Consider the following 8,931-nt stretch of genomic DNA (forward strand, 5'->3'; position numbering starts at 1 on the left):
TCTCTCCCTTCTGATGGGTCTGTTCCCTGTGACTAGATTGATTTTTTTTCCCTGAACTTCCCCCTCCTTGTGTTTTGAGGAAGACAAAAGGTTCTCTTTGCTTTTCTGTTCATTTCCTAAGGTCTCCATAATAAAAATACGGCTTCACCTTTTAATGTCGTCTTCCTACATGTGGTACTGAATGAACATTTTGGACTCTTCTTCCATTAAATGTCCTATGATTCTGCAAAGAATCGCTATTTTTCTGGTCTCTCACATGAAGCAATCCTGGGCAATGAGCAGGAGGACATGCAGCATGGAAGGCCTTTCTGCTACTTGCAACACACCCAACAGACCTTTGGAAGCCCATGGATTTGTGATAAGGGGCACACAGGGAAACTTCTAGAGAACTTGTGGCCAGCAGTGCACAGGATCCAGCCATTCTATGATGGAAAGAAGGAAGGTTGGATGGAAATGAATCTCGTCTGGCGGTTTAGCCAGCCCTCAACACCTGGTGTGGCCTCTTGCACACATTTTTATAAAAATGACTCTATTTAGCAAGGTAACTGCTTACTTGGCAACACATGGTGGGGAATGCCTCATTGACTTGATGGAGGTGCAAGGGAGAGTACCCAGGATGCAGAACAGAATGGATGAGTCACTCTGGGAGTCTGACCTGGGAATGACAACCTTGCCTGGAGGGACAGGAGGGCAGGGCCTCAATGACTCCCAGGAGGAGGGCTGTGTTTTAGGGAATGGCAAGATTGCTGAATCTCTCTAGATGTTAAGGGTGAGAGAGGAAATAGCAGAGCCTCAAATCGAAGTGCGCATGGACCTGTGTATGTCCATGGCCTTGGTTGGCCACGGTCTATACTTCTTAGACAATGCACGAGTGGAATGGTTTTTCTTTTAAGATCATATATTTAGTAAAAACTTAGGTATGAAGTATACTCTGGGGCCTGAGCCTGTTGGCTTTCAAAAGGAGTATAAGATGCTCACACACTTGGTACCCACTCTTCCTCCCCCTCACCATCCTCAAGGTCCTTCTTCAATCTATTAAAGACCAGTGTGGATAGAAGCGATATTCCCTGCTCAGAACTCTCAAGGTGATTGTTGTGCATGTAATTCAATTTGCTACCAAATGGTACTGGGAGATCACTCCCATAGTTGTCCTAAACCGTTATTTATATTTTAAAGTATTGTTTAATTATATATGTAATTAAACCCAAGTCCTTTGCACTGAACTACATCCCCAGCCCTTTTTATTTTTTTATTTTGAGATGGGGTCTCACTAAGTCAGTAACTTGTCCATACTTGGCTCAAATTTGCTATTTTCATGTTCCAGCCTCTGTGAGCGCTGGTTTTCTATTCATTTTTAAATCAACTTAATTGAGTCATAATTCATATATAGCAAGATACACAGAATTGAAGTGGCCAGCTGATGGGAGATATGCTCAGATAAGGATAGAACATTTTACTGTTCTTAGCTTTTGCTCCCTCCCTACCCAATCACTGATGCAGGCCAGTGGCATGACCATCGTAGCCCAGGTTGTGGTCTTCAAATCATTGATGTTAGCCACTGCTTCCACTATTGTATTAGAAACTCTTAAAAGTAGAAGATGCTTTAACAATTCAGTTGGCCCACATTTGGAGACTTAGTGTGATAAGTCACAGGATAAAGATCTCAAGGACAGTGCAACAAAGACTGTAGGAAACATCTCTGCCCTTCAGGAAATCACAGTCTAGCTGAAAAAGCACACACATATGAGCACACACACATGCATGCACAAATGCATGGAAAAAATAATGCTAAATTTCTTTTAAAGTAGGACCCAATAAACCATGGACTAAACCCACTAAAAATATGAACCAAAATAAACCTGTCCTCCTTTAAGTTTCAAGTGTCAGGTATTTTGTCCCCACAACAGGAAAGCTGATATGTCTGTCTCTCCCTAAAAGGCATTATATGGAGATAGAAACAGAACTTGGTTGATTATTTTTCAAGAGTTTGACATGTTGTTAACTTACAATCAATAATACTAACTGAGACTTTGAGGACTTCATACTTTTAAAGTGACTTCATACTATTTACGTCACAGATTCTCACAGCAATCCTGGAAGTCTAACATGTCAAGTATTTTTACTATAGTTGATATTGTTACTACTGCCACAAATGCTTTTGTTTTGGATTTTTCAGAGGGAGAAACTGAGACTTTAAGCGGTCCTAAACATTTTCAAGAGAACTGTTCAGATGGACTTGAACTTGAATCTTGGGAATAAACTTCAACAACTTGCTGTAGAAGGAGAAAGAAGGGCCGGCCAGATGGATGTATCCGGAAGACTGTGTTGCTGAACCCAATCTGTCAGCTTTCATCCCAAAAATACTTGGCTAGGGGTGCCTGAGAAAGAGATTAGAATAAGTCACGATTAGGGTCCAATCTGCTATTTTTCTGATTTTTTTCTTCCATAATCCAAGGGTTGGAGATTTTGTCCTCAAGATTCCTGCTCTTTGTGATCCTTGGGGCCACGGAAAGGGAGTTTCCTGTACTAAGAATGGAGACATGTTCCTAAGTCATTTCCCCAGTGGTGCAGGCCTGCTCCTCCACGTGGTCCCTGCCGGCTCTCCCAGCCGGCAACTTCTTTTCCCTGCTTCCCTGGAGCCTTCTCGCCTGGGCTAATTCTCTGGCAGACAGGTCCCAGCAGGCTGTGCACTAACATCTAGTGCCTCCTTGGAAACAAAGAGGACTTCAAGAGGGGTTGGACTACAGGAGTTCACTGCTGCTGTCATTTTGCCCCAGGTAAGGCTTGTGCAACCAGGAACCTGGAAAGTAAGGCAGTGATCAATTGTGAGAAACCACAGCCTTCAAACAGAGCTTCTGCAGAGCCATCTGGACAGGCTGAGCCTCCCTCAGGGGCCTCTTTCCAAAACCTCGACTGCCTAATTTGGAATCTCCCAAAAAGCTTGTTTGCTTTTGAGTGCACGTGATCTCTAAAACAGTTTGCTAAACAACTTGAATGAATCATCCGCTTCTACCTCTATTTATTCACCACCTGCTTCCATTTTAATCCAGGACAACCTGACTTCCATCAAACCTATCAATCCATCACCCAACACCTGATGCCCCAAGTGTACATAATTGTCCTCTGCACATCACACAGTAACTCATTTCTTGAAACACACCCGAGCTCTGAAAGGGCTGCAGAAATGAATGTCTCTCAGTAAAATCCCCATGTGTGCATCCAGTTCGCTCCACTTCACTGCAGTTAGGCAGTCAGCAAATCACAACTGCTGTTGGTCACCACCACGAAGAGAAGGCATTATTACAGGAGGGGCCAGTGCTTGCAACTCACAGCATCTAGGATGCTCTGTCCTTATCCTGTGCCCTATAGGAAGACACCATCTTTGGCCATAATAACTACTGGGCCATAAAAATGGACCCTGATTCCTAGTCCATTTTCTCAGAGTTTGCGTAAGTTCTCAACCCAAAAGTCCAAAAAAAAAAAAAATGAAATTTTACATGTAAACATGACTTTTCACTCACTTGAATCTTTTTCCTTCCCCTACACACAGGAGTCTTGCTCAGAGCATCCCTGGGCTGTGAACTGTGAAGAATGGCTGGAGGGGTAAAGACACGTTAGTGCAGGAAATCAATTAGCTGTCAGCAGTACTGTTGGAGTTGAGTCACTTTTGTCTGGCAAATGGACTTGGGGGCTTCAAGTAATGGAAAAGAAAAGCTACCAGGGCCAGGACTGGAGCTTCCAGACCTCTTCCTCACCCACACTTGCCTGTACATGGAAACAACACAGGGGCAAAGGGAGAGGATTGTCAGCTCAGGGAGGGGCAGGCAGGAGTTTTTTGTTTGCTCTTCCATCAGCGAATCTTAGTGGGCCCTAGGCCCTTAAGGTTCATCTTCCTTTTTCATCAGTTCCTGCCACACTAATGCAGGAGGTGAGAGGGCAGCACACAGACTGGCATGAGGTAAGGAAGGTGAGTCCACCTGCCAGCCGACAGAAGCTGCGACTGCGGCCCAGGAAGGCCATCAGGAGCAGCAGCTAAAAACAAGCATCTCCATTTCTCTATACAGAAAACAGACAGGGTCCTGGAAGGGGCGAGAGCTTACATTTTTTCTGTGCAGCAGCTTGTATGCCACACAGATCCAACACAGGAGGGAGTAAAATAGGAAACACAGTAGAGAAAACATCCCCTCACCATCCTGAATTGTTCAACTCTGGGGATTCGCTCTATTGTTGATGTTGTTAATTTCCTCTAGCTCCAACATTCATTTTCCAGAGACCTCTGTCCCTCAGTATGGTTTTGTGTTTGCAGATACAATCTATAAAACAATTTGAAGGGGAAAATATTTCAGTGAAAAGTGATAGGAAATTTAACAGAAGCTGGGTAAGCTTAAATTTCCTTCATGTACTGAGAATGAGCATTAACACAGAAGATTTAAAAGACAATGTGAATTTGTTCATGAAGCTGAAAAGACACACACTGGAAAGGCTGCGTGCACTCACTAAGAATCAAATCAGGGTGGCCAAACAGGCAGATGGACGCAGAGGGACAAGATGATGAAATAAGATGATCTCTAAACACTTGAGCACGCCCAGTTGTCAGAACATGGATTCATAATTTTACAAATCTCAAGGAGGAAAGAGATGACTATAAGATGTCATGTGATAACCATATTCAAATTATAATTCAGAGACCCTGGGTCTAAGCAGCCGAGACTTCGGGTCTGTCCATTTTATCCCAGGAGTTTCCAAGGCCCCACAGCATTGCTTGGTTTTGCTTTCTTTGCCTTTGTCTTTCTTTCTTTCCGTTTCCCTACAAAACCAAACAGACTTGCTCTCCAGGCTCCACAAAGAGAAAACTATTCCAAGAGGAAATCACTTCACAGCAAGTGAGCCCTGGGAAGAATTAAAGACTGGGGAGCCCTTGTAATGAGATTAAGGGAAAAATGCCTTTGTGCATCCAACTCCGGCCTGTCCTCATATGCCAGAGGAGCCAAAACAAACACTGCCATTGTTTCGGAAAGGAAAAGGTTAACAAGCTATGAAAACAAAATTACAGATATTTCCAAAGCATGACCCTCGGCAGAGTGAGTAGAATCCAGCCTGCCCAAGCAGAGGCATCCCCTCTTTGCTGCTATGTATCCTGAAACTTGGGGAGCAGCCAGCTGTGATACTCCAAAGGGTCGGAGGAAAGAAAGAATCTGCATGGCAGCCAAGCTGCATCCACAGGGTCCAGGGGAGGAAGACGCTCAGTTCCTCATTTCAGAAATTAGAGAAAATGTTGCCTGTGGGTCACGCAGAGCTCAGAACTCACACATTGTCTCCCCTCTGACAAAATCACTAGTCTGGAAATGGTATTCTGAGCTTGTTTCCAGATGTACTCTCTTAATGAGCCTAAGAACGAGATCTATGCCTCAGTTTCCCCTTCTAGTCCACTAACGTTCACTGTGTCCCCGGCTGAGGACTTCCTGCCATGATCTTGAAGTGGAGAGGTCCCATCCTTGTCCTGAAAGGTCCCACTGCCAAGATAATATGCAAAGAAATGGTTGTTATTGTAGTGCTTCATGAGCATGCACGTAATGTTTATCCAACATTACAAGTACAGCCGCAGCTATGGGAAGGGGGTGCCCAAGCTAAGAACTCATAAGTAATGTGTTCTCACCACTCATTATCCATGCAAAAAGATCGTCAGGGTCCCTGAGTGCCCAGGCCATCTTTAACTGAATGTTCACATATCCCGGCACTTAATCATAAATGCTTTTGGCGATAATCACAAGCAAGGTTTTGCAAATGGAAGCAAAAGCTCAAGCAAGAAACAGATGTGAATGTCACTCTATCTGTGCAGGTCTCCAGCTTCTTTCCACCAACACTGAAAATCTCCCTCATCACATGCCAGTCTCGGCTCTGCTTGGCTGAAGCACTGTTCTTGGCATTTAAGGTGAGCTTTCTAAACTGAGCTCAGAGTGAGATGGAGCAGAGTATTCCCAGTGTCTCTGGGATTAGTTTATACTCAGTGCCTCACAGACCTGGCTGTGATTTCCCGCAGCCTGACTTGATGACATTCATTTCCGTACCTCAAAAAGCAGGGGTACAGTATTAAGAGTGTGTGTGGCAGCTGGGGCATAGAAAGGTGGCCTGTCTAACATTAGCCAAAAAGATTGGTGATATTTTAAATTTGGTATGAGAAGCTGGAAGAATAATTATGCTGGTCATTCTTGATTGAGGGGGGAAATGACTTTTAATCTACTATTTGGTACTCTGGTTACCTATAAAGTCCCAATAGCTTTGGTAACTTAATGTGAAGTTAATCAGCCTTTTTATTTCCAGATTTACATATGAGATTTGAATTTTGCTTGCAGATAAAATTCTTATTTCATATTCATTTTATTCTTCAGACATAAGGTTTCTTTGCATGTATTCAGCATTATCTGGAACAAAATGACTAATGCTAGACCAGTTTCCTCTTGTGCTTCTGGGAGATTTCCCCTTCCTCTCTACCCACCCCAGTCAGGAATTTCTGTTGTGCTGAATGCCCTGGCATTTATTCCATTGGGCATTTTATGATTCTCCTAATGGACACAGTTTACATCTGACATCTCAAAAGTCATTCTAAAATATGTTCCACATTCTACAGTCAATGTTTTTAAAAAGTTTTTTAAATTATTACAGTAAAGGGCTAGAGATTTAGCTCAGTGGCATAAGCGTCTGCCTTGCAAGCCTGTGGTCGTGAGTTCGATCCCTGGTACCAGTAAAATACACACACACAAATTATTACAGTAAAAGATATTGCCATTAATTCCTCTCAAAATACTCCTCCTCACTTCAAACACATTTCTCCCATTGTCCTTGCCACTTTCGGAAGTTGTTCTAGAGTCCTCTTTCGTGAGTGTCCTTAGTTGCTCTTGTCATGGCTGAATCAGTTCAAACCTTTTACTTTTGATGGCGATTTTGACTTAGGAAAGAGTCAAAAGTCACATGATGCTATATCCAGTGAATAAGATGGACAAGGTCACACTAATGTTTTTATGAACCCACCTTCCCACTGGATGCACTTGGCAGTGACAGTGACTGAATGTTTGGTCACACCTCATAAAAACACTCATGAAAGAAGACTTCCAGAACTGCTTCAGAAAGTGACAAAAAGGACAATACAGTGTGTTTGAATGAAGAAGCAGGATTTTGGGATAATAGCAGCCTCCACATGCCACCCAAGTGACCTTTTGCAAACGGAAAAGAGGCAGTGATGCCCCTGCTCAAGCCCTTCAGAGACTCTGCCCAGGAAAGGTCTGCCATCCCCTCCCTGCCCACCCTCTGTCCACCTTCTCTCCAATCCTGTCTTCCTACTCACCCAGTTTCACTCCAGTTCAGCCACACTGGCCTTCCTGCTGTTGCTCATAAGCCTGTGCCTTACTGCTTTCCATCTGGGCTTCTCTTCCCTGCCGGACTCTGGTTTCCCTCTCCTCTGCAGGCTTGCTCAGGCTCACCTCTCAGGGGCTCACCCTATCCTCAGGTAGATTTGCTGCCCCATCCGCCCCCAACCTGCTCGGCCCCGCCGTGGCCAGTCTCTCTTCTCTCACTCTAGTGTTTGTTGCTTAATTTGCTAGTTTTGTTTTTTCCTATTCCTCTTTCACCTCCCATGAGTTAGAAAACCTTTGTTTCATTTACTGGAACATTCTAAACACTCTAAAACAGTGCCTGACATATAGTAAATACTCAATAAACACATGTGGAATGCAAGAACGACTCCAAAAGTTGGTGCATGCTGCTGGAAAGAGGATAGGTTAAAATTAGATGACCAAAGTTGCCACCTACTTGCTATAGGATCTTAGGCAAATCACTTTAGCTCTTTGAGCCAGTTGGATCTAGTCATGACAATAAAGCAGCTGAGATAGTGTTAGACATATCCAAACAGCTAAAGGCAGTTAGTGGCATGCTTATGACTGTTGTATATGCTGTTGTATACCTGCTGTAACACAGCAATTATCTCCGGAGTTCATTTTGGCCCAGTGTCCCCAGTGGAATCATAAACTGAGGACCAGGTGAGTGATCTTTGGCACCTGCCAAGCCTCCCTCCTTCCTGTCCCTGCTGCTCAGTTTAGTGAGAGGGAGGTGGAGACAAGTTCTGTCATCGCCAGGGCAATAATATGCTCAGCAACTCTGGCCCACCTGCCTTCCCCTGGACCTTCGAGTGGGTCAGGGCTGGCAGAGAGAGGCTGGCTCTTTCTGCTTCCCTTCCCCCAGCCAGGTCAAACCAGGTTTGGAGCCAGCCCCATTGCTCTAAGAAGCACAAGGACCAAGATAAAGGGCTTCTGGGTCTCAGTTCTGCTCTTGCTTGGTGAGTGGCACTGGGAACATCCCTGGCAAAGCTCACCTTTTTCATCTACTATCTCCAGAGGAGTGCCGTGAGAAGCAAATGAGATGCGGGTATCTTTTGCTCACCAGGGCTCAATGGACCAAGGGAGGAGAGCCCAGGGCAAAAAGTTCTCTCTCTCTCTCTCTCTCTCTCTCTCTCTCTCCATATATATATATCCCAGTGTTAACATCTAAGCTTTAAACATAACAAACGATCAAAACTCTTTGGCAACTCTGCTCTCTGTGGCTGATATAATTCAGTCATGCCATTTAAAACTGGATCATAATCTATTATCTTTGACTAAGCACTTTCATAAAATTCGACACTCTTGGATATTGGGTTATAAGTCTATTTGTGGTCAATAACAGTGTTTCCAAAGCTTACAAGAGATCTAAAGCCCTCCTTACCCAGGAGTTAGCTAGCACTTCTTGCATTTTTCTTTTTTTGCTTTGTATTTGTTTTTGTTTTGTTTTGTTTTTGTACCAGGGATCGAACTCACGACTTCACATTTGCCAAGCAGGCACTTATGCAACTGAGCTAAACCCCTGGCATTTCTTGCATTTTTCAAAATAAAATTAAGTCCC

The 8,931-nt window shown here is 44.0% G+C and overlaps 1 long non-coding RNA gene across 1 annotated transcript; it reads right to left on the reverse strand.

The window, feature by feature from the left end:
• Positions 1-742: 742 nt before the first annotated feature.
• Positions 743-4,469, reverse strand: LOC134478413 (uncharacterized). Its single transcript, XR_010051035.1, has 3 exons — positions 4,190-4,469; positions 3,522-3,595; positions 743-2,378 (listed from the first exon to the last, which is right to left on the reverse strand). It is a non-coding gene; the product is annotated as an uncharacterized LOC134478413 (long non-coding RNA).
• Between the last annotated feature and the right edge of the window lie 4,462 nt (positions 4,470-8,931).

Source organism: Cavia porcellus, unplaced genomic scaffold (assembly GCF_034190915.1).
Source record: "Cavia porcellus strain 051 isolate PalLab524CR breed Dunkin Hartley unplaced genomic scaffold, mCavPor4.1 scaffold_13, whole genome shotgun sequence".
Taxonomy (NCBI): domain Eukaryota; kingdom Metazoa; phylum Chordata; class Mammalia; order Rodentia; family Caviidae; genus Cavia; species Cavia porcellus.